Source organism: Sorex fumeus, unplaced genomic scaffold (assembly GCF_029834395.1).
Source record: "Sorex fumeus unplaced genomic scaffold, SorFum_2.1 ptg000026l, whole genome shotgun sequence".
NCBI classification, from domain to species: domain Eukaryota; kingdom Metazoa; phylum Chordata; class Mammalia; order Eulipotyphla; family Soricidae; genus Sorex; species Sorex fumeus.
The window spans coordinates 12,251,207-12,278,628 of record NW_026606083.1 but is presented as its reverse complement, the minus strand read 5'-3'; the positions used below and the strand labels follow the sequence as shown (position 1 = coordinate 12,278,628).

Below are 27,422 nucleotides of genomic sequence, written 5' to 3'. Positions count from 1 at the left end.
TTGGGATCTACCTCCAGGTGCCAACCCTCCTCTTGGCAGATGCTCTTATCCTAACACACAATGATGGGTTAGAAAGAGCAGGAGAATCGCACACAGGCCTTAGCAGGAAGGTTGGTTTCCTGATTCTTTCATTCACAGTGAAAACTGGAGCATGACCTTCCCCCTTCAAAAAGAAAAAAAATCTTAAAATATCCCAGGGTCCCTTCCCTGTGAATTTCCTTTTCCTCCCCAGCCTGGGACTGGTGTTTCCTCTTCTTTCTGCTCACACAGTTTTTGTCCCTGTCACCCTCCTCCCTGTCTTATTTCTGCTCCTTCCTTTTTCCGTTTTCTTCTCCTTCCTTCCCTTCTTCATCCCTCATCTGCTTACTGAAAAACTGCAGGATGCTCTGGTTTGGCAACATTTAGCATTCTCCAGGGGAGAAACTGTCCCAAATTTCCCCACTAGCTACTAGGTGGGCCCTTCCACCGTTTCATTCCAGGCGGACCCAGAAACAATAGCGGTTATCAGCTGCGTGGTAGATCCTTGCTCATGCATACTTGAATTTTTGATACCATGATTAGGGGACTGGCTTGAGTCTGTATCACTGGGAGAACACAATTGTGGAAATTTCAGTGAAAACAATCAATGTGCCTGATCTGTTGGTCACTTACCTTGATATAATTTGAAATGCATGTTTCTGATTATGCCACAAAACTTTAAACAGATTCTCTTCCTGTATGTTAAACCAAGACTTATAGACAGTTGTCCCCCAGCAAGTGGGGCCGTACCCCAAGCTCAGGTTCATTATCCGAATTCCTCATAAAGATTCTTGGTTGTGCCTTCCCAAGGAAATGAGCATGTCTCCCCCAACCCCACCAACCCCAATTTTGAGGCATATCTGACTGTGCTCAGGGACCACTTCTGGAGTGATCAGGGAACTAATTGTGGTATCAGGGATTGAACTCAGGCCCAGATATGCATCAGGCAAGCACCTTTTCCCCTACACTGTCTTATAGGACCTATATTTAACATAGTGGGAAATAACGAGCATCTTTTTGAGAGATTGAACATCATTGTTCTGGGGGCTGGAGTGATTGTACAGCAGGTAGAGCACTTGCTTGCCTTGCTCATGGGCAACCTGGGTTCAATTCTTGGCTCCCCAAATCATCTCATGAGCACTACCAGGGGTAATTCCTGATTTCAGAGCCAGGAGTAACCCCGGATCATGGCCGGGTGTGGCCCAAAAACAAAAACCAAAAAACAAAATCGTTGTTCTGAAAATGTTTGAAGGAATAAATGATTAAGCTAAGGTCGTTAGTGATTATATCATTCAGTTGGGAAGAAAAGCAATGAAAGTTTGAATCATTCCGTTGAAGGTCCTTTAATTTGATCCCAAATAGAATCCAACAGCCATTGATAGAGGGCTTCCTCCAAAGTTACCCATTGAGGAGGCAGCGGTGGCACTGCCCGTTGCCTGCCTTCAAGATCTACAAAGGTGCAGGGGGAGGAGGGCAGAGCAGATATGCGTTGGTTCCATTCTGGAGAACACAGATTGTTCTTTACTCAGTTCACTCAAATGTAGCTCACTCCTTTGCTGACACACTTAAAAGGTGTTTCAAGGTACTACGTGTTTCGAAAGGAAAGCAGAGAGCGAGAGGGATCCAGATCACACAAGTTAGGGAAGGCTGGGAATGGACACAGGACAAGCTGGGAGAGATGAGTAGATTCAGATCTGGGGTGGGCATCTGATACACCCAAGGGAGCAACACTGACAAGGGCCTAGCACATGCCTGCAGAGAGAGCAGAGCTTCATGTGTTGGAAGACAATGGGCTGATCATGAGTTCTCTTCACAATCCTTTTTTTTTATTTCTTCTTTTTTTCACTGAGGCTCGAACCCAGGGCCTCATGCATGAAAGACAAGTGGTTTGCCACTGACCCATCTCCTCGACCCAAGCCAGGAGTTCTCTCAATTCAGGACTCAGCCCCATGTGGTACAAGTGTTTAAATGTGGGGGGTTGACATGCAAATGATGCACCCCTGACCACTAGGCTATTTCTCCAACCCCAGAAAACAAGTTCTTAACATGTTTTTGTATTTTAATGGGAAAAAAAGAATGGTTTGGATCTGACAAGCCTGGTCGAGCTGTCCTGGCGGGCAAAGGTCTGGGGAATGGTACGGATAGACGGTTGGTGGCTGCCTACTCAGTGGGGATTGCATAGCTATGGTGTGGGCTGCACTGAAAGAGCTAGTGTGTGAAAGGTATGAATTGGGAAGAGATGATAAATCAAAGGCCAAATTTGGGGACCTAAGTGGATGCGGGACCTGGAAAAGGGAATGAAGATCAAGTTTGTGAGACTGTCAGGGGCTCCTTTAATAAAGGGGCCTATGGTGGGCAAGGAAGGTCGGAGTGAAAGGGAAAAATTCTGCTTTTCACCAGTCCTCACAGATAAGTCTCACGAAGTGTGAGAATATATCCCACCAGGCTCTGAAATGGCATTAGCGAGTCCTGGAAAATCAATTTCCACAGCACAAGATTCCCCCTAGTCTGTGAGGAAACAAATCTCCCAGCCAACCTGTTGAAAATTTAGAGACCTCTCCGAGTTTCCTATTTGCCCTAAGTGGGGTGTTCAAGTTTGCATTCCCATGCATACATCTTCTCTATTCCCAGTCAGAGTTCTATTATGCGTGTGTGTGAGTGTGTGTGTGCGCATGTGTGCACGCGTGCACGTGTGTGTGTGTGTCGCTCTTCAATCTTTTAATTTTTTAAAAATTATTTTAAGTAGTGGCTCATGTTCCAGGGTTGCTGGGAGCAGATGGCTTAAGCAGTTGTAAGGAGAAATGATCTGGAAGAAGCAGATGCTGGACAAAATATTTTTCTGCAGTAACTCTCAGCTGTTTCTGGAGAAGGGAGGCCAGCGGGCCAGCTGGAATGGGGACAAGACAGGTTGTTCTGAGGATGAACTGAGAGCTGGAAGAGGATTACAAAACATCTTGAGAAAGGGCTCTAGCTATCCGGGAGGACTTGATCCTCTGCTACTTCTTGCTCTTTCTCCTTATAAAGTTCCTCTCTTGGTGCTGAAGCCATGGTCCAGTGGGTAGGACGCTTGGCTTGCACATGGCTGACCCATGTTCATTCCTTGGCACCCTATACGGCCCCCAGATCCCTGCCAGGAGGGATTCCTGAGCCCAGAACCCAGAGAAAGCCCTGAGCACCGATGGGTATGGCCCAAAAACATCAACAAAAAAATTCAAATCTTTATTCATTATCCAGCCAAAGTTAACATTACTTAGGACTTGAATTCATGTTCAATTTTGGTGAACCAAATGGAAAAATATTATCATTGGAAAAACACTATTTTTCTGGAAGGGAGCATAGTCTCCAAGCTGTATTCCGGGGTTTGAAGGCCACATGTGGCAGTGCTCCAGGGACCATCTGGTACCAGGAACCGGGCTTGGGGCTTCCACATGCAAAGCATGTGACCCAGTCCTTGAGTGCTCTCCCGGGCTCAGAAGAGCACTTTTAAAAAGCTCAGTAGTTATTAACACTTTCAGTGGGCGGATGACACCATTCACTGGGCAGTTAATAAGCAAACTTCCTCTCACAAGTTTTAATATAAACAGAAGCTTGGGTTTTGCCTGTAAGCATCGAGTGGACCAAGCTGCCGCTTATTTTGAGCCAAATCTGAGTGACCTGGATCTCCATTATTTGATATGAGTGGAGGCATGTTTGCGTCTCTTGTCAAAGTCACAGAACTAAGACAGCTGGTTCTGCTCCGGCCTGGGCTTCATTCCGCTATTCAAGGAACATGTCTAATTTCATCACTTAGAGGATAGGATCTGGGGCTTATCACTGATTTCAATACTAACATTTTAAGGTACAGTGATCCTCGCCTTGATCCACAAATTTACCTTTTGTGGTTTCAATGTTTAGCTACGGTGACAGTCAGAAAAAAATTATGTACAATCAGATTAGCTTGAGAGGAAAAGTAAGGTCAAATATAGATCTGTGTGTGTGTGAGTGTGTGTGTGTGTGTGTGTGTGTGTGAGTGTGTGACTTTGTAGCATCATCTTATAATGGTTCTATTTTATTCTTGTTCATCTCTTACTATGCCTAATTGATAAATGAAACTTGTCTGCAGGTCTGTATATATAGAGAAAAGCTTTCTATAGGATCTGGAACCCTCCACAGTTTTAGGCATCTGCTTAGAGGTGGTGGGGTGGCTTGTTACACAGCCCCACGCTGGACAAAGTGGGGACAGTCAGTGATCCCCTGTCCCAGGACGCAGGCCCCGTTGTCATGTGACTGTCACTTGTCCATCTCCGCGATCTGCCCTTTTCCCAAGCCTTGGTCTCTGGGATCTATTGATAGAACAGCATGGTGGGGCCTTGGGGCCTGGTCCCTGGAGATCGGCCACCGCCAATTCCAGCTCTCAGCTCTGCTGCTCTGTGAGAAAGTCCCAACCCGCAGAGGGACCACAGAGGGCAAGGGCCACCACACAGACGCTCTGCTCAGGGGCAGTGTCTGGTCTGGGAAGCCACTCTGAACAGGCTGGGGCCTGGCTGAGCGCCCCACCACCCCACCCCACATCCAGGGCGAAGGCCAGAGGCAGTAGACCGGCCCCTTCCAAGCACTGGGCACAGGAGCACCATGTGCCTTTTTGTGGGGAAAACAGACAAACAAACAAGACAAACTGATCTTTTGCAGCAATTTCTTATATAGCAATGGACATCTGATACAGATAATCAAAGATGCGACTTCAAAAATATGAACAACTGTGTAACTGTGAATAAAACCTAAAGTGTACTTAAAAGCTTAAAAAGAACATGGTTTTAAAATGAAAACTTTTGGGGGATAAAATGGTAGTACAATGGGTAGGGTGTTTGCCTTGCATGCGTCTGACCTGGGTTTGGTCCTTGGTATCCCATATGGTGCCCAGAGCACAGGCAGGAGTGATTCCTGACTGCTGAGCCAGGAGTAAGCCCTGGGAACCTGCCTAATGTGGTCACCCCAAAAACAAACAAAAATCTAGGCTGTGGAAGACCCAAAGGAGTTTTCCCTCCAAAAGAACCTTTCCTCCTCTGGGCTGCTGGCAAGTACCTCAAGTTGCTGGGAGCTCTTCTGGTCAGTGGTGGGGGTAGAAACAAGAACATTAACATTGCTACTGGTGGTATGTGCGTGTGTGTGCACGCATGTGAGTGTATGTGGTGGTGGGTAGGAGGATACCAAATCAGGAGATTTTTAAAAAGGCAATTTATTTTGTTTCAAATAAATTTCTTTGCCCCACTATATGCCCCCCCCCCCCGATAGTCATCTCTTTCCATTTTCCTTAGGAATTATTTTTAAAGTCACTCCCCCCACCCCACCCCCCCACACACTCACATACACGGTGACTCCAGATGTCTAAGCAATGGCCAGGCCGAGCAGCTGGGCATTGGCTGAAAAGTTCTCTATGACATCCATTTTCTAGTCAGGTGAGAATCTCACCAGATGGGTTTATGACTCGAAAGTCCACCTGGCGGCTCTCTCCCTCAGGCTGCACTTGGAGAAAGCCAGTCAGCAGGAGGGCTCTCTGCTCTCTGCACCACTTGTCAAACTCAGGACCGGAGTCCTGGAGTCCAGGGACATCGGTCTCAGATGACAGTTGGTGTCACCTGGCATAGCCTCGAGACTCTCCCGTGAGGATGTGGGGCTGCAGGCTGACCCGTCCTACACTCTCCTCCTCCATCCACATTTGAGGGTTTGCACACCCACACAAACATCAGTCCCGCCCACAACAGTCATGTTCTTGTTTGAGGTGTCCACCTGGAGTAAATTCAGGGCCCCACACAAACCAGACACCTGAGCCAACTTGGTTCCACACTCTCCTCCCATGACGATTCCCAAGAGAGCAAATTGTTTTGTCTCCAACAGCGGTCTTAGGCAACAGCGGGAAGGCACTTGCATGTGTCCAAGCTGGGTTCAATCCCCAGCCCCATACAGAGATCCCTGAGCATCGCCAGGATTGATCTCCTAGCACAGAGCTAGGGTTAAGCCCTGAACACTGCTGAATGGGACCCCAAACCCTCAAAACTAAACAAAAATCCAGTGGGGCTCAGGATAGCAGGACCCACCCACACCCTCCCCCACCATATACCTACTACATCACCAGGTACGGCTCAGGATCCAGAAGTTCAAAATACGTCTTTGCTCTTCTCTCACTGCTGTGGCCTCAGCAAAATGACTTCCTGATACAAGGCACAGGCGATGGCCGTGACACCCAATCCTTGAAGCCTTTTGCCCTTTCTCTCTCTCAGGGCCACGACCAGGTGGCCACTTGACACATCCAGACCCATTGCCCCTGACCAGTCATGCGTGTGCTTCCTGGGCCTCTTGGGAGTGTCTGTGTTTTTCCAGGCTTGGACTCAAGAGCTCTACGTGGGCCGTTGGTGTTGTTCTGCCTGAACCACAAGTATTTATCTTCTCACGCCCAAGATCAAGGGGCCAGCAGGCTTGGTTTCTGGGGAGGCTGGCCCCAGGCATGCAGGTGCTGGTCTGCTCTCGTGCCCGCCTTTGGTGGGCTCCTCTCTGTGTGTGGGCAAAGAGGTAACGCGGCGTCTTCCTCTGACGCCAACAGCTCTGGCCACTTCTCTTAACCTTAACCCACTGTCTCCCCAAAATGGTCAGTGGCGGGGTGCAGGGGTCAGGTTTCCACATTTGACTTTGGGGAGGGGACACTTCAGACCGCTTTTTATATGACAGATGCCACCGTGGGTATAAGGACAGGAAGACCACTTTGTTTATCAGGGACAAACAGAATGCTGCCAAGCAGAATGTCAAAACAGGATAATACAGGACGAGCTCTGGCTGGGGCTGGAGGTGGGAGAGAGAGCTCCAGTTTTAGGAGTGGAAGGAAGGCAGGCTTTTCTTTCTTTTTACTTTTAAAAAAATTTTATAAAATAGTTCACAATATTTGACTACACTTAATATTAGACCACCAATCCCACCACCATTAGACCTTCCCAGCACCATATTTCAGATATTAACCCCAACCCCTGTTCCAAAGCAGAACAAAAATGCTTTATTTTGTATTGTTTGTTATGAAAACCACTGAAAATGCTACAAATAAGTTTCCTTAGAGGAAAGAGACTGTAGATTGTTGAATTTCACTCAGCCATTAAGCCCTATTATAAGAGATCACTAACATGTTGTTAAAGGTTGGGCATTGTGTGCTTATATACATATATATGTATGTATGCATATATATACATACATACATACATATATATATATATATAAGCTCCCCGTGGCATATTTGATATGCCAAAAACAGTAACAATAGCGGGTCTCATTCCCCTGACCCTGAAAGAGCCTCCAATATGGCACCGTTGGGAAGGACGAGTAAGGAGAAACTGCTAAAATCTCAGGGCTGGGATGAATGGAGACGTTACTGGTGCCCGCTTGAGCAAACTGATGAACAATGGGATACATTGATACAGTGATATATATATATATATCACTGCGTGTATATATATACATATCACTGTATATATATAATACACACACATATATATGTTGTCTTGCACGCAGCCAACATATATATATATATATACATATATATATATATATATCACTGCCAGAACTGTAGAACTGTGAAGGAGGAAGACAGCAGCATGGAATGCCTTCAAGCGTGTTGAAGAAGTTGTTAAGAGAATGTAGAACCTCCGGCTTCGGGCACATCTTTTTGACACCACCGTTCTTCCTACACTCACATACGCCTCAGAGACCTGGACCCTATGAAAACAGGATGAGAACGCTATTCGTGTCTCCCAAAGAGGCATTGAAAGAGCTATGCTTGGAGTATCACGCTTCACTAAAGTGAGAGAAGGAATCTGGAGTTCCGACCTCCATTGACGATCAAGAATCAGGGACACTATCTTGTTTGCCAAAGTGTCGAAAATCAGATGGGTCAGACATGTAACGCAATTTAGAGACGACCGCTGAACTAGAGCCATTACTGACTGGATTCCACGGGATGTCAAAAGGATGCGTAGCCACCCACCTACAAGATGGTCAGACTTCTTCGTCAAAACCCTGAACAAATGGTTTGATGCTCTTCCTGTTCCTGGAGCGAGAAGATGCCATTGGGCTACACTAGCATGTGACAGGGACAAATGGAGATGTTATTGGTGCCTGCTTGAGCAAATTGAAGATTAATGGGATGACAAGTGATACAAGTGATATATACGTTTAAAAAAATATTTCCCTCTAAGATTGCTTGCCTCCTACTTTAAACCCCATCAAATGCGGTGCGGTACTCTTGGAGTATGGGTGATGTGAGGTATAAGTTGTCCAGTAATAGGTTCACTCATGGCTGAGCCTCGGCCCTAGTGTGTGGAGAGCGGCCGTGAGCATGGTGGTGGTTGGGTTCTGGAGGTTTTCGGTGGAAGGCAGCCTTTTCATAGGGAACCTGGGCCTCAGAGAGGAGAAGGGATCTCCTTGACCAGGGGTGTAGGAACTGGGCCCCATGACAGTGTTCGTTTTTGGTTTTGGTTGACACCAAGCAATTCTGGGGCCATTCCTGAGGATTGAACCTGGTTGACAGCAAGGCCAGTGCATTTAACCCTGATCTACTCTGGCGGCAGCAGTTAGGAGGGAAGGCGTGTGTGAGGCTGGGGCACACACAGTTGGGGACGCCCTTTGGGACAGCTCCCCAAGGGCTAACAGTAGGATGGGGAGACATGGACCTGGAAGGGAGAGGCATTGCGGCTGGATCCCTGGCTCGAGGCCTGGGATTGCTGGGCCCAGGTCAGGGTGAGCCGAATCACCGTGCTGGCCCGGGAATTTCTGGGATGTGCTCTGCTCTCTTGGCCGGGCAAGCAGTTTTGGAGTTGGTGACAGAAATTCATCACACACAGGACTTTTCTGTTCCTGTGTTTGTTTTTGAGCTGCACCCGACTGTGTCAGGGATTACTTCTGGCTCTGCACTCAGAATCACTCCTTTTTGTTTTCGGTTTATTTATTTTGGCACACCCTGTAGTGCTCACGGCTTGCTCCTAACTTTGTGCTCAGGGATCAGTATTGGTGGGGCTTGGAGGGGGGCATATGGGGTGCTGGGAATCGAACTCTGGCTGACTGCACACAGGGCAAGGGCTGTATCTGCTATCCTGCCTCTGCAGCCTCTGCACAGCACGTTTGTATGAGATCACTACTCGTGCTGTTTTTGTGAGAAAGCCTTCCCAATATATAAGCCTTCTCCATCCGTTGCCAGGAAAACGAGAAACCTTTTGATCTAAAACTCTATTAGCCGGCTGTGTTGAGTGCGTGTTACTCTGAAACAGATCTCTGCGTTTCCGTACCTGCTGTGATTCGGGTAGATGGTAATCTAAGGCAGTAGCTAAGCCCGGGCAGACAGGCGATTTGCAGGAGGATAGCCCCGGGGGAATAACAACAAGACAACCAAAAATCTAACTGTAGAGAGAGCAAGAGGTCCAAGGAAAGCCTCCAGGCGGCCCCACTGAAGCCCTCAACCACCCTGGGGGGCAGGAGGGGGTGGGCAGGCCAGCCCCGGCCCGGCTGGACAGCAATCTGTACAATGACAACAAATCTGTTTCCTTTTCCTCCTGGTCCCTTTTAGTTTTCCTTCCTTGACATATGGCACAACTGCAACGGGAATTGTGCCTGTCTGAGCGTCAACGGGGTGGAGCATGGTGGGGGGTTGGGAAACACCCCTATTTCGGGTAGGGGGGAAACACACCCATTGGCGCAGACGGAAAGACCTCCAGACTTGTCCAACGCGGGGCCCCGTGACCGGGCGCCCACTTCCCATAGGGCGACCCCGGGGCTTTGATTTCTTTCGAGGGCCCCAGGAAAGGCAACTGCAGGAGCTCGCCAGGAGAACCCTCGGGCACCAACCGCGCACTCTTGGCTTCCAGATCGCGCCGGGCCGGCCAGAGGTGCTCCCGGGGAGGAGGGAGCGCAGCGGGTCCCGAGCGCGGAGCGCAGAGCGCGCAGCGGGGCGCGGCGCGAGGGGCGTGCCCGGGGCGTGTCCCGGAGCGCGTCCTGGGCGTGGCGGGGCGTGCCCGGGGCGTGGAGGAGGCGTGTCCCGGGCGGAGTCTCCGCTGCAGGCCCCGCCCCGCCCCGCCCCGCCACTTAGTTGGGCCGCGCGGGGCCGCGGGTGGGAACGAGCCTCCCCGCGCCGGAGCCGCCGGAGCCGACGGAGCCGCCGCCGCTCCCCGCCCGCCCGCCCGCGCCGCGTCCCCGCCGCGTCCCCGCGCGCCGCCGCCCGACTCGGGGCCCCGCGCCTTTGTGCGCGCGCGAGGTAGGTTTCTCCTCCCGCACGCACTTGGCACACAAAGACCCACGCGGGCGCGGCGGCGGGGGCGTCCGGTGGGGACCGCGCGCGGGGACCCGACCCCGGCCCGCCCGCAGGGGCCGCGGCTGGCGCGCGCGGGGAGCCCCGGGCGCCCGGATGAGGGGCGTGGCGGGCGGGGGGCGGCGCCGCGGGGTCCCCGGGCCGAGGGGCGCGGGCCACCGCCGCCGCGCTCGCTTTATTGTTGCTTCCTGGGGCCTGCGCGCTGGCGGCCGCTGCCCCCCGGGGCGCCCCCGGCCCGGCCCCGCGCGCCCGGCGCTGCCCCCGCGCTGCCCCTGCGCTGCCCCCGCGCGCCCCGCGCTCCGGGCGGGCCCGAGCCTCCGCTGGGCAAACAAAGGAGGGGCCGCGGGCCGGGGCTTGGGGGCGGGGGGTGTGCAAAGGTGACCGCGGCGGCTTTCCCAAACTGCCTGCCGGTAACTTTTGCTTTGGGGATCCTGCGACTCCGTGACCCTGCCGAGGTCTGGGGGCTTGCGGGAGTCTGCACCCCAACAGGCTCCCCAACCCCCATTCCGAAATCGAGTCCGCAAAGCAGCGCCAGGTGCACCGGGAGGTCCCAGTGCCCAGGACCAAGTTGTAACACGCTGGGTCAGAGCTGGCAAAACCCCTTTAGGAGCGAAGTGCCCTGTCGGAGAGAGGAGAAGGCGCTACCCTTCCTAGAGAGCCCTGGGTGAAGGGACCGGACTGTGCTTTTAGAACAGTGTGACGGTTCCCCGGGGATGTTGCAGAACTGGGGGATCTTCCCTTTCCCCGGCCCCGAGGACTCCTGGCTAGCCGCTCCGTTCGTTTTTCTTTTCCCCATCAATCTGGAGACTTCGGTGTCCCAAGTTGGAATAGTGGCGGCGGGACCTGCCTGCTTAAGGGGGAGCTAATTTCCAGTTTGACACTTGTCTTGTAAAATCGTATATGATCTTTAGAAATCAAACACAGAGAAGTCGGAGCCGTAGTACTGAGGGGAGAGTTTTTGCCTTGCGCTTCGCGGACCTGGGTTCGATCCCGGCATCCCATAGGGTCCCCCAAGTACCGCCAGGAGTGATTCCTGAGTGCAGAGCCAGGAGTACCCCGCCAGCCCCCCTCCCCGCCCCACCCCCAGCAACGCCAGGTGTGGTCCCAAAACAAAAAACAAAAAAACACAGAGCAGATAATGTCACTCATGTGCCTTCCCTCTTGCAGGGCCAACTCAGCCCACAGATCTTTGCCTGATTTAACTTGACAGAAGGTTCATTTATATGTATGTGTGTGTGTGTGTGTGTGTGTGAGATGGATTCTAATTTCTATCAGCCACATCTGGATCAAATGTATGCAGTAACCACAAGTCCTCCAGATAGTGATTTGCCCCCTTGGCAGATCACTAATAGCCACATCTTGGACATTTTCTTTATAGCCTTTTCCAGAACCACCTGTCTGGGAGAGGGCGGGAGGAAAAACAGTGTCATCTTCTTTCCGATTTCAGTAGTTGGGGCCGGAAGAACCCCGCAGAGGTCAGCTTCTAGGCGCCGAGCGGAGGCCTTCTCTTCCTGGAGAGTGAGGCAGAGCTGTGGCCCCGTGGCCGTGACCATGATGGCGTCCAGGGACCGGGCTGGGAGGAAGTAATGAGGACGGGGCAGTTTTGAGAAGTGTGCCTCATGTAAAACAAACCTGGCAGCAAGAGCAACCCAGATTCTGCCACAGAACGCTTCCTTTATCACAGACTTGTAGTTTCCACTTGTAACGTGTTTGACCCTCGGGTGGCTCCCATACTGGGAAGAGGCTTCCCAGGGATCTGCTGACGTCGGTGCAGTTAGCCGAGCGCACGGGAAGGAGGTTGTGGCATGTGTATCAGGTGCGGGGTCGGCTCCTGTTCCTAACTTGGGGTGCCTCTATCTGCATGCACACTTGGGGTGGCCTCACTGAGAAGTCGGCAAATGACAAGGCTGTCACCGCGGCTGAATCGATCTCTAAGCCCTCGCAGAGGAAGTCAGAAGAGTTACCGACAGGAAGTAGAAAGAGACTGAAGTAGGAAGGAGCAGTGTTCTCACCCATATTAGAGAATAGGGTTCCCGGGGGGCCCGAAGGCAGAGTCCAGCGTCCCCGCTGTGTCCCCTGGGTCCCTGGAAGGTCCCTTCCTGCCTGTTCGCTCCTGGCATGGAGGCTGGGTTTGTGCTGAGGAGCAGGATCGTGAGGACACCTGTCTGAACTGGGTTGGGAGAGGTGCTGAGTTCTTCATTCATTCATTTATTCATTCATACCTGGTTGGAAACATCAGAGGTAGAGGAGGGACGGTTTTGAGGGGGTTTCTGTCAGCGGACAGGGCGGGAAAGGCTGGGGAGGTGGCAGCTGAGTGAGTGACACAGCTCCACGTTATTCCTGTCATTTGGCAGGCTGCTTCCCTCCGCAGTGCTCCGTGCCAGGGTATGGAGGAAGTGGGTCAGGAGGCTTGGTCGAGTGTGACCGAGATTGCGGGCAGTCACTCACTCACGTCCCCGATATCCCCAGGCACCATCCTTGCAATCTGGAGGAACGGCAGTTGCTCACCTGCAGCTCATTCTGGGTCCCTGTAGACATGGGCGGGCTGAGTGCCAGACAGGCCTCGTCTGCTGGGGTCCTGGTGGGCGTTCCTGGGTGTCTGTGTCACTTCCTTGGCTAACCCCTTTGCCCCCTTCTTTCCTCTTTCTTGCTGGGGACCCCTCCCCCTTTCCTTTCTGTTCCTTTTCCATTCAACTTTTCCTTCCTCCACGTGTTGAGGGCGAAAGGACGCAGCGCTTGAGCCCGATGAGAATGTTGCTTTTAGCAGTGCGCTGGTGAAGCAAATCACGTTGTCAGTCTGCTGGCACGGGTGGACCCACCAGGAGCTGTTTCTGTGACTAATGGGGGTGACTCTGCTTTTCAGTTACTCCTTTTTTTTTCCTTTTGGCTTTTTGGGTCACACCCGGGCATGCTCAGGGCTTACTCTTGGCTCTGAACTCAGGAATTACTCCTGGCGGTGCTCGGGGAACCGTATGGGATGCCAGGGATTGAACCTGGGTTGGCCGCGTGCAAGGCAAACGCCCTACCCACTGTACTATCGTTCCAGCCCCTACTCCTTTTTTTAATTTTTGGCGGACCGGATTTTTGATCAGACCCAGGAGAGCTCAGGGCATGCTCCTGGCTCTGTGCTCAGCACTTAATCTTGGCAGTGCTCAGGGGACCCTGTGGTGCTGGGGATTAAACGGAGGTTGGGACACGCAGGGTAAGTGCTTACCCTCCACTGTAGCCCCACCCCCTCAGTCCTCCACTATTTTTTTTTTTTTTGCTTTGTGGGTCACACCCAGCGATGCTCAGGGGTTACTCCTGGCTTTGCACTCAGGAATTACTCCTGGCGATGCTTGGGGAACCATATGGGATGCCGGGAATCGAACCCGGGTCAGCCGCATGCAAGGCAAAGGCCCTACCCGCTGTACTATCGCTCTGGCCCCAGTCAGTCCTCCACTTAAGCAGCGTTGACCTTGCTGGAGTTCGTCAAGGCTAGATCCTGCTGGACACTGGTTTTACGCCAGGCCCGACTGTCCTTAGGAGGGCAGATGAGGGAGATGTTTAGACTTTTGTGAGTCGGACGACAGACAGGGAGAGGGACAGGGACAGGCACAGGGATAGTGCTAGGTGATACACTTCTGTTGCCAGCTATGAGGGGATGGGCCTTTGGTGACTTCCAGTCTCCTGGAAGGAGCCTGATAAATCCCAGCAAAGCTTGACAGTTTCTGAGGCAGGGGGCAGGGGTGAGAGTGGGCCCAGAGAGGAGGAGGGGAGGCAGGGAGCAGGCCCCGGGCTAGGCTGTACCAGACAGGGCTGCTCTGTTTTGTCTTGGATTTGAGCGAGGGGTCAGGACACTCAAGGGGTCCGGGGCTGCTAACCAGGGAATCAGTGGTAGGATGCAGCATCCTTGAGTGGGTGGAAACTGGATTCAGCAATCCAGTGTGGAATGGGACCCAGCCAGCTGCATTATTCTCCGGGCGCTGGAAGGGGGGGCGTTTTGGACGCTGGCAGGGAGCTCGTGGGGGAACCCCAGCAGCGAACTTAGGAGTAGATCCGCCATCACCTTCCTGGGGGGGCAGGGCACAGTGCTCAGGGCTCTGCACCCAGGAGTCACTCCTGGCGGGCTCTGGAGACTGTGTGGGGTGCCCGGATTGGACCCGCCAGGCTGTGTGCAGGGCGAGCACCCCACCTGCTGTCCTATGGCTCCCTCACTTGTGTGATTTTGTTTTTCTACCCCCCCTCTCCCCCGGCCCCTGTGGCACTGGCAGAACCGCAGCTTTGGGGCGTTGTCTTCCTTCACAGCAAGGTCTCACCATGCACACCCCTCTGGGTGGTGCAGCAGACGGGGGGGGGGGGGGGGGGGGGGAGGGGGTTGGGGGGGTGGACCGGAAGTGAGTCCCTGGAGAATGTGACTGGGGGGGTTGGGGGTGCTTAGCCTGGCAGTGAGCCGGGTGCCCGTCTAGGGTCGGGAGCGATAGTGGGGGCTTAAAGGGTGCGCCCCTCTGAGAGAATTTGAGATCAGAATTAGGGTGGGGGGCTGGGGGCAGCCCCCCTCCCATCCTTGCAGAGTCCGGTAGGCTCGAGGAGCCTGAAGCTCAGTTGGGGAGCCAGGCGTGGAGCCACTGTGGGGCAGGAGGGGATGGACAGACGGGAGACCCCACGGAGGTGCTGGCTTGGGTGGAGGAGCAGACCTGGGGTGTAAGGACGCCCCCTCTGGGCTCAGGGGGGACAGTCAGTGCTGCAGAGCTGACCTGGATGGAATCAGGAGCTCTGTGGAGGTCCAGGGGGGCTCGATTAAGCCCCCTGAGGATGGAGAAGTGACTGAGACCCCCACGACTGGCTGGCGGGCTGCGGGGGGAGGCAAGGATTGTTTTCAGCTTCTCAGTGGGGTGTGGGGGGGTCCTCTGGGCTTTGGGTGGTGCTGCCTGTTCCACTGGTGTGGGGGCCCTAGGAGCAGCAGGGCTGGGATTAGGACCCTCACGGGGTGTTGCCTGTGCCGGCCCGAGACATCCCTGCCCTTGTTCTTCCAAGCACTTGCTCTGGGGCAGGCTGGCTGGTGGCACCTTGCTTCTGTACAGGATAGGATGTGCCTGTACCCTCCCCCACCCCCCCCACCCCCCACCCCCCGCCCCCTGCTCCCCTTTGTTTGCAATACGGTCCAGCAGGCACTTCCTGTTCCCACTCCTCTCCCCGTGTCTCTACGGCTCTTCCTTCCACCTCCAACGTTTACACTAGAAATTGCATGTGCAGGCCGTTGAGGGTCCGGCTTTGCTCGTCCCCTGGAACATTAGTGGGGCTCAGCCCCCAGCTCTGCCTTGGTCCCCACAGGTTAGCCTCATCTCCACGGAGGTGGGCTTTGGGACAGTGACGGGGCGTCTCCACTATCTCCGCTGTGATGAGCGAGTTTCCAGAGAGGGTGATGCTGCCCACTGCAGGAACAATGGGTGGGGGTGGAGGGCAGTAGTAGCTATGGGGGTGCTTCCTGTATGTTCACTTAAAAAAGATGGTAGAGTATCTAGGCAGGTGCTGGTTTCTTTTTTTTTTCTGAAAAGGGGCGGAAGGCTGCGGGAGTTTTGGACTCTGGCATGGAGCGGTGAGAACACTTGCCTTTGGGGGCAGAGCTGGGCTCCAACGGGGACCCTGCTCTCTGCCGGTCTGCACATGGTGCCCAATAGCCTTGAGCCTCTGAGTGTCGGGCAGGATCGGGGCTGGAACTGGAAGAACGCATTGGTCGAGGCAGATCAAGGAACCGGAGGAGAGGGTTCCTTTTTGGGGTGAGCCTTTGATTTGGCTTTGCCAGAGGGGAACAGTCACACCTTAAAGGGATGTATTTCAAATCACTTTCTTTTTTGTTTGTTTTGAGGGCCACACCTGGTGGTGCTCAGGGCCTACTCCTGGCTCTGTGCTCAGGGATCACTCCTGGCAGGCCTTGGGGGACTATATGGGATGCCAGGAATCGATCCTGGTCCTGCCGCATGCAAGGTGAGTGCCCTACCTGCTGAACTGCTTCCGAGGCCCCCAACGTGGCTTCTTCCCCAGGCTTCCCATGAAGCCGGTGCCTGGTGCAAAACACCTTCATTAAGTCTGAGTCAGAGCTTGTGTTGCCGGAAATGCTGGCTTGACATAAAGCACCCTAAGGGTTGATGCCTGGTTATTAAGGGGTGGGGTAGAGTTAATTAAGCATCCAGGGGCAGGACGTGCTTATATGACTACATCTTCTTCTCCTTCTGGCATCTCTGTATCTCTGCAGCATCATTCCCCTCCTCACCCGTATTCCCTGTGGGAAAATTTCTCCCCTTTCCCTTTGCTGTTATATAACGAAAGCAGGGGTGGAGGTGGAGACATGGAGGGGAAGGGGAGATTCCCTCCCGTACTTGCTTGGGGGCTCACTGGGGGCTTCCGCTTGGCGGGGCTTATGTGCCTGCTTGCAGTGGGGAGGGGGCGGCCCCTTCTTTAGCTGTGGTGCCTGCATATATTGTGGTAGTTGTGTGTATGGGGGGTTCCCGGGGTGCCCATTCACACTGGCCTTGGGATGGAAAGACAGGGCAAGTCACCGTCACCTGGCAGGAATTGACTCCAGGGGGCCTCGGTTCATAGATCGTCGGGGTTGGCTCGTCTGGGCCCTTCTCTTCCTTTTCTTCACTGCCCTCCCCCCACACCGCACCCTGTTTGCTGAGTCTGATGTCCCTGCCCAGTGGGGGGCCGTTCTGCTTTCCCACCTGGTTGGAGAACAGACTGGTTCTGGCCGGGTGGCAGACAGGAAGAGCAGAGCAGGGTGGCAGGGGCTGGCGGCCCCTAGCAGGGACTCGTACTAGCTCCGTTGGCTCGGGACCGAGCATCAGCGACTCCATTTTGGGCCCATCGTCCCTCTTTCTGACGACACCCGGGGTTTCCGACAACGCCTGTGGCTGTGGCTGGAGGGGCCCCCCCCCAGAGCTGTTTCTGGTGTCAAGCGCCACTTCCCCTTCCTGTGGTGCTGGGTGTGGCCCTACCAGCCGTGCCCAGCTTCTGCTTTGGGGGTCTGCCTCTGTCTCCCTTTGCTTGTCTCCCGGGCACACCCAGCGGAGCGCAGGGCCTTCTCCTGGCTCTGTGCTCAGGGATCTCTCCCGGTGGGGCTCAGGGGACTGGGTGCCAGTGTTGGGGGCAAACCCGTGCCAGCCTCATGCGAGGGCAGCTCCGTGCCCTCTGCCCACCCCAGCCACCTCAGTGCTGTCTTGCCTTTCAAACGGGGTGTGGCTCGGTGTGGCTCACCACACACAGAGTTTCAGGTGCTAAGGGGCGGGGGCAGCCCTGTCTCCCCGCCCTGTTCCGCCTCCTCAGAGCATCTTCCCGCCAAGCCAGCGCCAAGCCAGCGTCAGAACTGAGCTCACTCACTGGCGGGCCCTGTGGGGTGTGGCACCTCTGCCCTGCTCTCGGCTGCCCGTGTTGGACATTGCAGATAGGCCCGAGTCCCCTGCTCACAGGACCCCCCCGAGCTGGATCCGACTGGTAGTGTCCTTCAAGCTCGCGTGCTGTGTCTCGCTGGAAAGGCAGCAGGAAAGCTTGGTGGGGTTTGAGTTCTGTTTGCGGGGGCGGATGCAACTTGAGGGAGACATTGTCTCTGGAGGGTCTGCCTGTGGCTCCCCCGGACCGGGCATGGTGGCAGCCGGGTCTCTCCTGGTCGAGTCCTCGCCTTCTCCTGAGATCTCTGTGGCTTCCTGCGCCAGGGGTCTCGGGTCCCTCTCTCAGGGTACATGGGGGCAGCGGGAGAGGGTTGGGTGTCTCCAGGAATGCAGCCACTGTGGGAACAAGGGGGAGGGACCCACAGATCCCAGGGACACGCCCAGTGGGTGGGCAGCGAGGGATCTCTGGGACAGCGTGTCTTTCTTTGGCTTGTTCTAGAAGCTTCTGGATGGCTGTTTCTTTTCTCACTTGTGGCTTCCTCCATAACATTTGGACTTGGCAGTGCTTGGATCTGCCCAGGCCATTCTCTCTCTCTCTCTCTCTCTCTCTCTCTCTCTCTCTCTCTCTCTCTCTCTCTCTTTCCTACCCTCTCTCCCTCTCTCTCTTTCCCCCACCTCTCATTTTCTCTCTCATCTCTCTCATATCTCTCTCATCACTCTCGTTTTCTCTCTCTCTCTCTCTCATCTGTCTCCCAGGGGAAGGGAGATGCATGTGTGTCTGGCGGCTGGGGTCTGGGGGATCATCTCAGATGCTGCCCGTCGCTAGCCCTTTGAGCCTCATCATAAGGAGGGGAGATGTTTTTCCTGCTTGTGCTGTGGAGAACAAGCCCACTTGGTAAATGGAGATAAATTGTCTTACTCTGGGGTGACTGGCTGGACAGTCCTGTGTAAGGGCCCCCTCCCTGCCTCGTCTCTCTACTGGGCCCATGACCTGTGTTGCTGCACTTTGCAGTGGACCTGGGATCACACGGCAGGTTAGCCTCATACCAGAAGCTGAAGTTTAAGGTGAAAACAGGCTCCTCAGGCGTACCCGGGAACAGCCCTCTCCGATTTTGCAGCCAACTTTCTTCCTTGCTCTCACCCACTATGCCTCACCTTCCCTACTCCTGAACAGACGAATATAAACCAGAAGACGAACTTTGAGTTATGTGAGCGAGGTGATGATTTGCGTGGAGAAAGTCGTAAAACAGACAGACAGCCCAAATGAAATGATCACCCTGCCCTCCTGAGTTCTCCTTTCAGCTTAGTCCCACTTCCAGTCTAAAAGCACGGACCGGTAGAGATGTCATTCAAGGCCAGGAGGCAACTACATGGCCGGAGTGCATGCTGAGGGGTGTCGCCCCCAGATGCCATTTAAAGGGTGCCCATGGGCCTCGCTCTTTAAATAACTGAGAACTTCCACTGATGATAGGTGCCCGTTGTCCATGTTAAATAATAATACAGCCGCCCCTTCCCAGGTGGGGTACTAGGGTGCTGGGGAGCGGCCTGGGCTGCCAGCCTACAAAACACAGTCGTGCTTTGGGCCGTGCCCCTGACCCCCATGTGGAATTATTAATAGGACCTTCATCTGCACTCTGGGGTGCCAACCTCTGACCTGCGTCTCCTTGGTTGCAGATAAATGTTTGTGTGTGTCTGTGTGTGTGTGTCTGTGTGTGTGTGTGTGTGTGTGTGACTATGAGTGAGTGTGGGTGTGCATGTATAGAGCCCGATCAACAGTTTGGGCCAGACTGAGGGTCTCAGCTGAGCCTGAGGTGGCAATGCCCCCCTCCCCTCAGTTCTCTGCCCCTTAGTGTGTCTCAGAGGAATGGGGTTCCCTCCCTCTTGTTTGTCGGGTCCTGGCCGGGCTGGCTGGGCCCCAGGGCTGTAATCCTGCCTCTGTTAATTGCTTCTCCTTGCCTGGAATTCCTCTGGAGATTTTGCTCTTTCCCGGGGCCCTCTGGGGTGCAGTGCTCCCCCAGTTCCCCTAGAAGCTTGGGTGTAGAGGAGGCCTCACTCGGAGGGTTCCGGAAGGCTTCTTTGGCTGCCTGGAAACTGACTCTCTGTGGGGGTGCCTAGAGCTCCCCCGGGGGCCTGCTGCTAGTGGAGGGGTTGGGGGGCTCCCAAGCCCTGCTTGGGGCCTTCCGGCTACCACTCCTGGTGATGTTTGCCACCTGGGTAGCCTTGTCCTGCAGTGCAGAGACCTCCAGGACCACCACCAAGCTCCCCGTGGTGCTGGGCGGATGCTTGTCCCCGGGGCATCATGCACAGCTCAGCTTCCATGTCGCACGGACTGCTGGGTAAATACAGGTGCGTGTGGTCCACGCGTAGCCTGGTTCCTCCAGGACAGCCCCAGAGGGCTTCCCCTTCACAGCCCCGCGCACCACTGACCCTTTCTTTTGAGGAAAGGGAGCCAGGGCGGGAGGTGGGGTGCTTTTATTATTTTTTTTCTGGTGATGGAATCTGGACATTTGGGGGCTGTGTTTTTCTCCCCCCCACCCCCACCCCACCATAAGAGAGCCCCAAACCACCTTTACTCCCAGGCGTTCAGTCAGCTCTGGTGCTCTGGGCGGGGGCTCATCCTCTCAGTTTTGTTGAGTGTGTTGAGGATAGTGTGTGTCTGTGTGTGTTTTCCCAAAAAGTAAACCTGAAGTGACTTGATTTTTTTTAACCTAGCCCCCCGCCCTCCGCCCCGCCCGTCTCCTGTGCAAAGAAGTGGAAGATAACAAAGCCACCCCTGTCCCCCTTCCCGCAGCTCCCGCTGCTCTCCCCGCCGGCCCCTCAGTAAGTAATTGTGTATCTGACCTGCTTTTGAAATTTTCCTACCTTTGTGTGATTTTTTTTTCCTTGGGAGATGCCAAGAGAACATTCCCCGTTTGGGGAGGCAGAATTCCCAGTGCTTTGATAAGCTCAGGCAAGGTGACTTTAGGCTGGCAGCGAGCTGGGCAGGCCTTGCAAAGGATCAGGGTACAGTTTTGGGGTGAACTCAGCAGTTTCTCTCCGGTTGAGTCTGGTTGGGAGAGTTTTGATACTTTGCAGTGAAAATGCTTTGTAGTAAGGACGCTGGCTTAGGGACACTGAGTAACTGTGCTCTGAATATTCGGAGAGTTTCTCAATCATCTTTCGAGAAGGCTGAGTTTGGTTGGTGGTGCTGGGCGCAAAACCTGGCCTTGAACTTTTCCTCTCAGCAACTTAGTGTCTTGCCGTTCCATGGCTGTTTGCGAATGCTGCGTCAGCCCTGGAGCCCACGCTGGGAAAATGTGCATTCCACCAAGTGCGGTTTTCAAAATGAGCTTTTTTTTTCTTTTTCTTTTTTATGATTTTATTATTATTTTGTGTTTTGGGTCACACTTGGTGATGCTCAGGGTTCCTCCTGGCTTTGCATTCAGGAATTAGCCTGGTATTACTCAGGGGACAATATGGGATGCCGGAGACTGAACCCAGGTCCGCTGTGTGCAAGGCAAATGCCCTCCCCACTGTCCTATCACTCCAGCCCCCAAAACGAGCTTGTTCGACCGGCACCTCCTCCATCAGCACTGGAGGAAACATCTTTCCCTGAGGACACCAAGTTTATTAACCCGGACCTGTGCTTAAGGTCTGAGGGAAGGGGTGCTGGGAGCCGTTCCTTTCTGGGTGATCCTCATTCTTCCTGAGAGCCCACAGGGTTGAACCAAAGCTGTGTTGTCCCTGGGGTTGTCAATTTTTACGAAGTTTCTTAATGAAATGTGCGAACAAGACTCTCCTGTCAGCGTGTGTGAGGATGAAAACCTTCTCCCCTCCCCAGTCTGACTGGAAAGCTCTGAAATACCAAGTCACGCATAGCAGGGTGAATTGAATCTCCATATTCTTTTTTTTTTCTTTTCAGTTTTTTGAGGGGCCTTCTGAAGTAGGGGCTCATCAGTGATTCTCAGTGAACCAGATTGTTGGTTATTAGGGCCTGCGGAAATGGTGCAGCTCAGGGCCACCCGGGTCAGGCTCAGGGCCACCACGGCTGCCTCTGGCCATGCTCAGGGGGCCTTGTGTGGTGATGGGACTCCCACCAGGGCCCGCCATGGGAAAGGGTCTCACCCCTGCACCACCTCACTGGTCCCTCATTTTAGACTCTTCTCTGTCACTCACGCTTTCCTGGGACTCAGCCGGGAGCCCTGAGTCATTTTGATGTCTCCAAGTGGCAGTTTGGGTGTTTCCAACTTGACCATGGCTGGCCTTGCTCCCCCTCTGTGCGGTGTGGACCCCGAGAGTGATTCCACTCTAAACAGCCCCTCCGAGGGAGCAGTCAGTCAAGGTTCCCTCTCTTGACAAATCTGAGATGGGCCAGTTGCCCCCGTGAGGGGGATCGGGTAGGATTTCGAACACCCAGGAGGAGAGTAACTGTGTTTGTAGTCGTAGCTGGACACTTTTCTTGTCTGTATTTTGAACACGAGAACCATATTTCTGAGGAATTTGGCCCAGGGGAGGATGAGAGAGAAAGGTGAGGAGGCAGGGGAGGGCGGGGTGGGGGGATGCATTCATTCTTTTGATCTTAAGACCCAGTGTCCGGGCCACAAGTGACCTCTCCCTTGTCAAGAGTTTGCTCCCGCTGGGAGACTGCAGCATGGTGGAGAGGGTGGAGAGGGGCCAAGTCGGGTGTGGGGGCTACCCCTGGGCTTGTGGCACTTTGCCCGATAGGAAGAAAGCATCCCTTGCTCACTGCTCTGACCAAGAGCCCAGAGAGCGCGCTAGCGACCTTAACACTCAGCCTCCCTCCCGGCTGAGTGCACTTGGCAAGAGCTGGGGAGGGAACCTCGCTAAGGGGGCGTTTGCACCTCGACCTGTCATCAGACTCAGCCAACGCTTTGCCCGTTTCATGGCCTTCAGAGGCACAGGAAGATGAATGGGCTGAAAAGATCCAGAATGTGATGAGTGAATAGAGAGTGATTGGTGAGTGAATTTCTGTCATTTAACAAGAAATCATCTTGGGTGGCTGGAGCGATAGCACAGCGGGTAGGGCATTTGCCTTGCACGCGGCCGACCCGGGTTCGATTCCCAGCATCCCATATGTTCCCCTGAGCACTGCCAGGAGTAATTCCTGGATGCAGAGCCAGGAGTAAGCCCTGTGCATCGCTGGGTGTGACCCAAAAACCAAAAAAAAATTAAAGAAATCATCTTGGGAGGGCTCAAGGTGATGGCGCTTTCTGACCTCTTGCTTGAAATTCCGTTAGATGTCTTCTTGCCCCTGGTTTTCACTCGAGGTGAAGCCTGCCGGGCCCCAGACTCCTTTGGGCAAAGACCCCTGAGTGCCTCCTTTTGGGGGAGGAGGATCTCTGCCCGACTCTTTGCCTTTTCATAGTCTTCTAGACTTTTCCACCAACGAATGGCTTTTGAATATTCCAAGCCTCGAGAAGCTAAGATGCAGAGGGCTGACGCAGAGCATTTTCCTGTTTCCACCTGAAGCCCCTCAGTCCTGGATCCCCAGGACTGTGCTCTGAACCCCTGAGGGTGTCCTCCTTGCCTCTCAGTTTGACTCTGTTCCCTCTTCAGTGCTGCGTGTGCCTGAGTCTCACGGGGTCTGAGTGCGAGTTCCCAGCTGTCAGCCGCTTCTCCATGGATTGTTCAGAAAAGGGTGTCACAGGGAGGGGGGGTGGGACTTCACCCTGGTCCCACCCTCAAGCTAGGTGGCGGGGCCCCCAGGGCTTGATGAAGCAGGGGGACACAGGCCCGCCTCTCCGGTCCAGACTCTGCCCCCTAAGTGTGGGCCACATTTGCAGGCCACTCTGATTGCCCTGTGCAGCCCAGTGCTGCCTCTAAAGCTGTGAGCACTTGCAGATCCCCACCCCGTGCCGTGCCATGCCATGCCATGCCTTGCCACGCCACATCACACAGGGCGCTACTTCAGTTCTATGGTCAGTTCCGTGGAAGCAGAGCGCGGGGGTCTGGGCCTCCGTGCTCCTGCCGTAGGGAAGAAGCGCTTACTCACGGGCCCGGCTGGGTTCTGCCAAACTCTGAATGCAGCCGTGAGACACTTGGAAAGAGTTCAAGTGACTCAGCTCTGGGGAGCAGCCGTGTTTGCGGGGTTTTCCTGGGCCTTCCCCTCCCTCTGTTCTCTCTCTCTCTCTCTCTCTCTTTCTCTCTCTCTCTCTCTCACCTGTCTCTGTCTCTCTATCTCTGTCTCTCTCCTCTCTCTATGTCTCTGTCTCTGTCTCTCTCCTCTCTCTCCTCCCTCCCTCTCTCCCCCACCTCCTCTCTCCTTCCCTTTGCCCTGCCCTCCCCCCCATGCTGTGCCCGGGAGAACAGCGGCCTACAGCATCTCTTGCCATCAGAGAGCTGGACTGTGCCTGTGCCCACGAGCTGGCCGGTCCACACTGCCTGCAGCCAGAATTGCTCTTTCCTTTGCCAGAATGAGGGGGCTAGGCCTAGAGGCGGTCAACAGGGTGGTGGAACAGGGTGGGGGTGCTCAGGCAGGCTTAGGGCCTTCTGCCCGAGGCGGGTTCCCACTCTGTTCAGCCCTGTGGGTTCAAATGGGGAAACTGAGGTCCCCGTATGCTGAGTCGGATAGAGCCGGTGGGCCGCGCTATTCCTGGGGCGTGTTGGCCTGTTGACGTCTGTGGCCGCCCACTAGCTGAAGGCCTGATTCACGGGTGACTGTCTGCTCCCGCCGGGAGGGGTCCCCATGCACGCAGCGAGGTGGTGACAGCTCATTCCCTGGGCGGTTGGATCCCCCGCGGTCCCCATCGGCGCTTGTTTTCCATTGTTGGCACTGCCAGGTGCCCGGGGAGGCCACCCGGTGCCTCAGAGGCTGCACACGCTCCCAGCTGTGAGCTCTGGGGCTGCTCGGTGCCAGTGGGGGGCACGAGCGCTTGCAAGGGGACGTGTTTCTTCACCAGGAACTCAGAAGGAACCCTTGGATTTGTGACCTGGCCCAGGAGCCTGCAGACCCTCGGAGGTGAGCCTTCAGGCCCCAGAACCTGGGTTTGCAGCCTTGACCCCAACGTGGCCCCCTTCCATCTCGGTTCCTCTCTGAGCCCCCCAGCCCTGTACCAGTTGGCCCCTGTGGCCCCTGGTCTCATGCCTGTTCTATCTGTAGCACTTTCCACTTGTGACCCCCTTGGAACCAGTATAGGGCATCTGGGCCCCCAGGGGTCAGAGGTCACTTTGTCCCCCTAGGAGTGCTGGATGTATTTTGAGGGGGCGGGCCATAGTAGCTTCCTGCACTGTTGAGGGCACTTTCTGTCTGTTTCCTTAAGTAGGTGGATTTCCGGGGGCAGGGGTTGCGCTGCAGGTGTGTTTTTAATTTGATGGAGGGGCTAGTAGGCTGGGTCAGCATGGAACCCTCTGCTCTGTCACCTGGAGTCACCTCTTCCTGGAAAGGGGACTGGCACCGGGGCTTTTCATGTCCAGACTCAGTTCCCGAGAGGATGATGTGTGGGAACTGTGACTGTCTCTGAGCGAGGAGCTGAGTGTGCGTGAGGAAAACATGAGCCGAGAGTCCCTCCCCTGGGCCCTGAGTAATTGAGTCCGGCCAGTGTGTACACTTGACCTGTGGGTTTAAACAAACGGCAGTCCTGTCCAGACCAAACACAGGCCACGTCCCACTCTGCTGGTGGACGGACTGTCCTTCAGGGAAGGGACTTTGCCGCCAGACTCGTGTTCTCCTAAGATCTTCTCAAAGCCTGGCCCTTGCTGTCACTCTCTGGCTGAGATGTCCTTTTGCATACTTAAAAAAAAATTTTTTTTTTTTTGTATATCCCATCAGTTTTATCTCCATTTGTGTGTGTTTGCTCTGCCTGCACCCAGTGGTGCTCAGGACTTACTCCTGGCTCTCTGCTCAGGGCTGACTCCTGGCTCTGTGCTCAGGGCTAACTCCTGACTCTGCGCTCAGGGCTTATTCCTGACTCTGTGCTCAGGGCTTACTCCTGGCTCTGTGCTCAGGGCTTACTCCTGACTCTGTGCTCAGGGCTTACTCCTGGCTCTGTGCTCAGGGCTTACTCCTGGCAGGATCAGGAGACTTTATGTCGTGCAGGGGATCGAATCTGATTAGTTGCATGCCAGCCGGTGCCCCAACCCCTGTACTATCTCACTGTTTCCTGGATCTCCATGATCTCTTTCATCTTTATTAGCTCAGCATCCGGGATCCTGATTAAATGGGCATTTTTCACTCAAGCTGACAGCTTCATGGGAAATGGGAGTTGGCAAATATTTGGAACCTGGCGTTCACCTTCTCCCTGGTTGTGGTGGCTATAATGCAATACCTATACACTGGTGTATGCTCACAGCCCACCGAGTGCGTGAGGTTGAGCTTCAATCTCTGCTACTAGAGTGCTGAGCCCAGGGCCTCAAACACGGGGACTGCCTGACCCCTGATTAGCATATTATCCCTTGCTTGGGATTAGAGGGAAGAGAGGCTTCCTGGGTGGCCGTTAGGGAAACAGTATTTTAAGGCTCTGTTAATACCTATAGGACGAGAAGGGATTTCAGGTTCCTGGGTGGGGCTGGGGATGGCGGTGCATTTCCCAGTGGCCCAGATATGTTCGGGTCCGCTCTGTCCTTATCATGCTCTGGCCTGGCCTCCCTGTGGGCAGAGAATCGCATGGCAACGTAAGGTTGACCTAGACTCAGCTGCCTGTCACCCCACCCATTTTCTTTGTGAAAATTTACTTTAGAATAGGTTTCTACCTGATTCTCCCTCAGTAAGTGCTTGGTTTACGTACTTCCTCTGTGTGCCTGTCTACCTGGAGTCGTGTATGAATTTGTTGGGAGAGAAACACACAGGTGCACACATGCACGTACACACACGCACAGTGTCCTGGGGTTGGCGTGGGATCACCCGTCTTTCTGCCACCGCTGAAAATGTCTTGGAGTTGTTTTAAATTGCTCCTGGGAGTCTCCCAAGCAGTGCTCAGGCGTGTGGGTGGGTGATGGTCTGGTCAACGGGTCTGGGTCTCCTCAGGGCTTCCAGGCCACACCTGGTTTATGACTGGCCCTTGTGTTGGCGTCCCAGAGTGCCAGAGGCACCTCGCACCTGGGCTTCCTTCCCTGTGCGTTCATAAAAGATGTTTGGGGACCCGCAATTGTCCTGGACGGCTTTGGTGCTCTTGCGTATGGACAGGAACCCAGAGCCGCCAACGTTTTTCTAAAAACGAAGGATTTCATCCTGGCGGTCTTCACGTTCCTTGGGATCTAATTGACTGAATGCGTAGCTGCTTCCCGAGCAGAGCAGGAAGCGAGCAGGATGCGTCCTCTACATGGCTCTTACCCGGGAGAGCTGAGGCGTGGCACTTCCGAAGCTGAGCATCCAGGGCGTGGCCTATGTGCGTCGCTGTCCCGTCTGCCCCTGTCGGAGGAGGAGGAGGCGGGCGCCAGGGCGCAGCTCATTCGGGGATGGTGATGACAGACTCCTTAACTACCTGTTTTCACACAAAAATCCCAGCCCGGCCCCTCCTCACAACACCTGAGTACATTCTTGCAGCAGCCCCATGCGTCTGGATCCCGGCTATGTCGGGGGACCCCCTGCTTCCCCCAGCTCTCTGTGTTGATGGGAGGAGGCTGGGGTGCGCTCCAGCCATCCCTCCTGGCTGCTGCTTCCCAAGACCTCTGGGACGCCTCTGTTCTTTGCACTCTCATTTCTGTGGGGATGGAGGGAGGCCTGTCATTGTCGGGACTGGGAAGGGTCACAGGGTCTAAACCAGGAAGGACGAGTTATCCTCTTA

At 54.5% G+C, this 27,422-nt stretch overlaps 1 protein-coding gene across 2 annotated transcripts in view; it reads left to right on the top strand.

Moving 5' to 3' along the window:
- FAM107B (family with sequence similarity 107 member B) overlaps positions 1 to 27,422 on the top strand; it is a 148,592-nt gene that overhangs the window by 96,087 nt on the left and 25,083 nt on the right. Inside the window, exon 1 of one of the 2 annotated variants that reach the window (XM_056114657.1) lies at positions 10,137 to 10,279. The exons of the other annotated variant lie outside the window; for it this stretch is intronic. The gene's annotated coding sequence lies outside the window, so the exon portion shown is untranslated. Of the gene's footprint in view, positions 1 to 10,136; positions 10,280 to 27,422 lie in introns of those variants that run through there. 2 annotated transcript variants of the gene reach the window in all.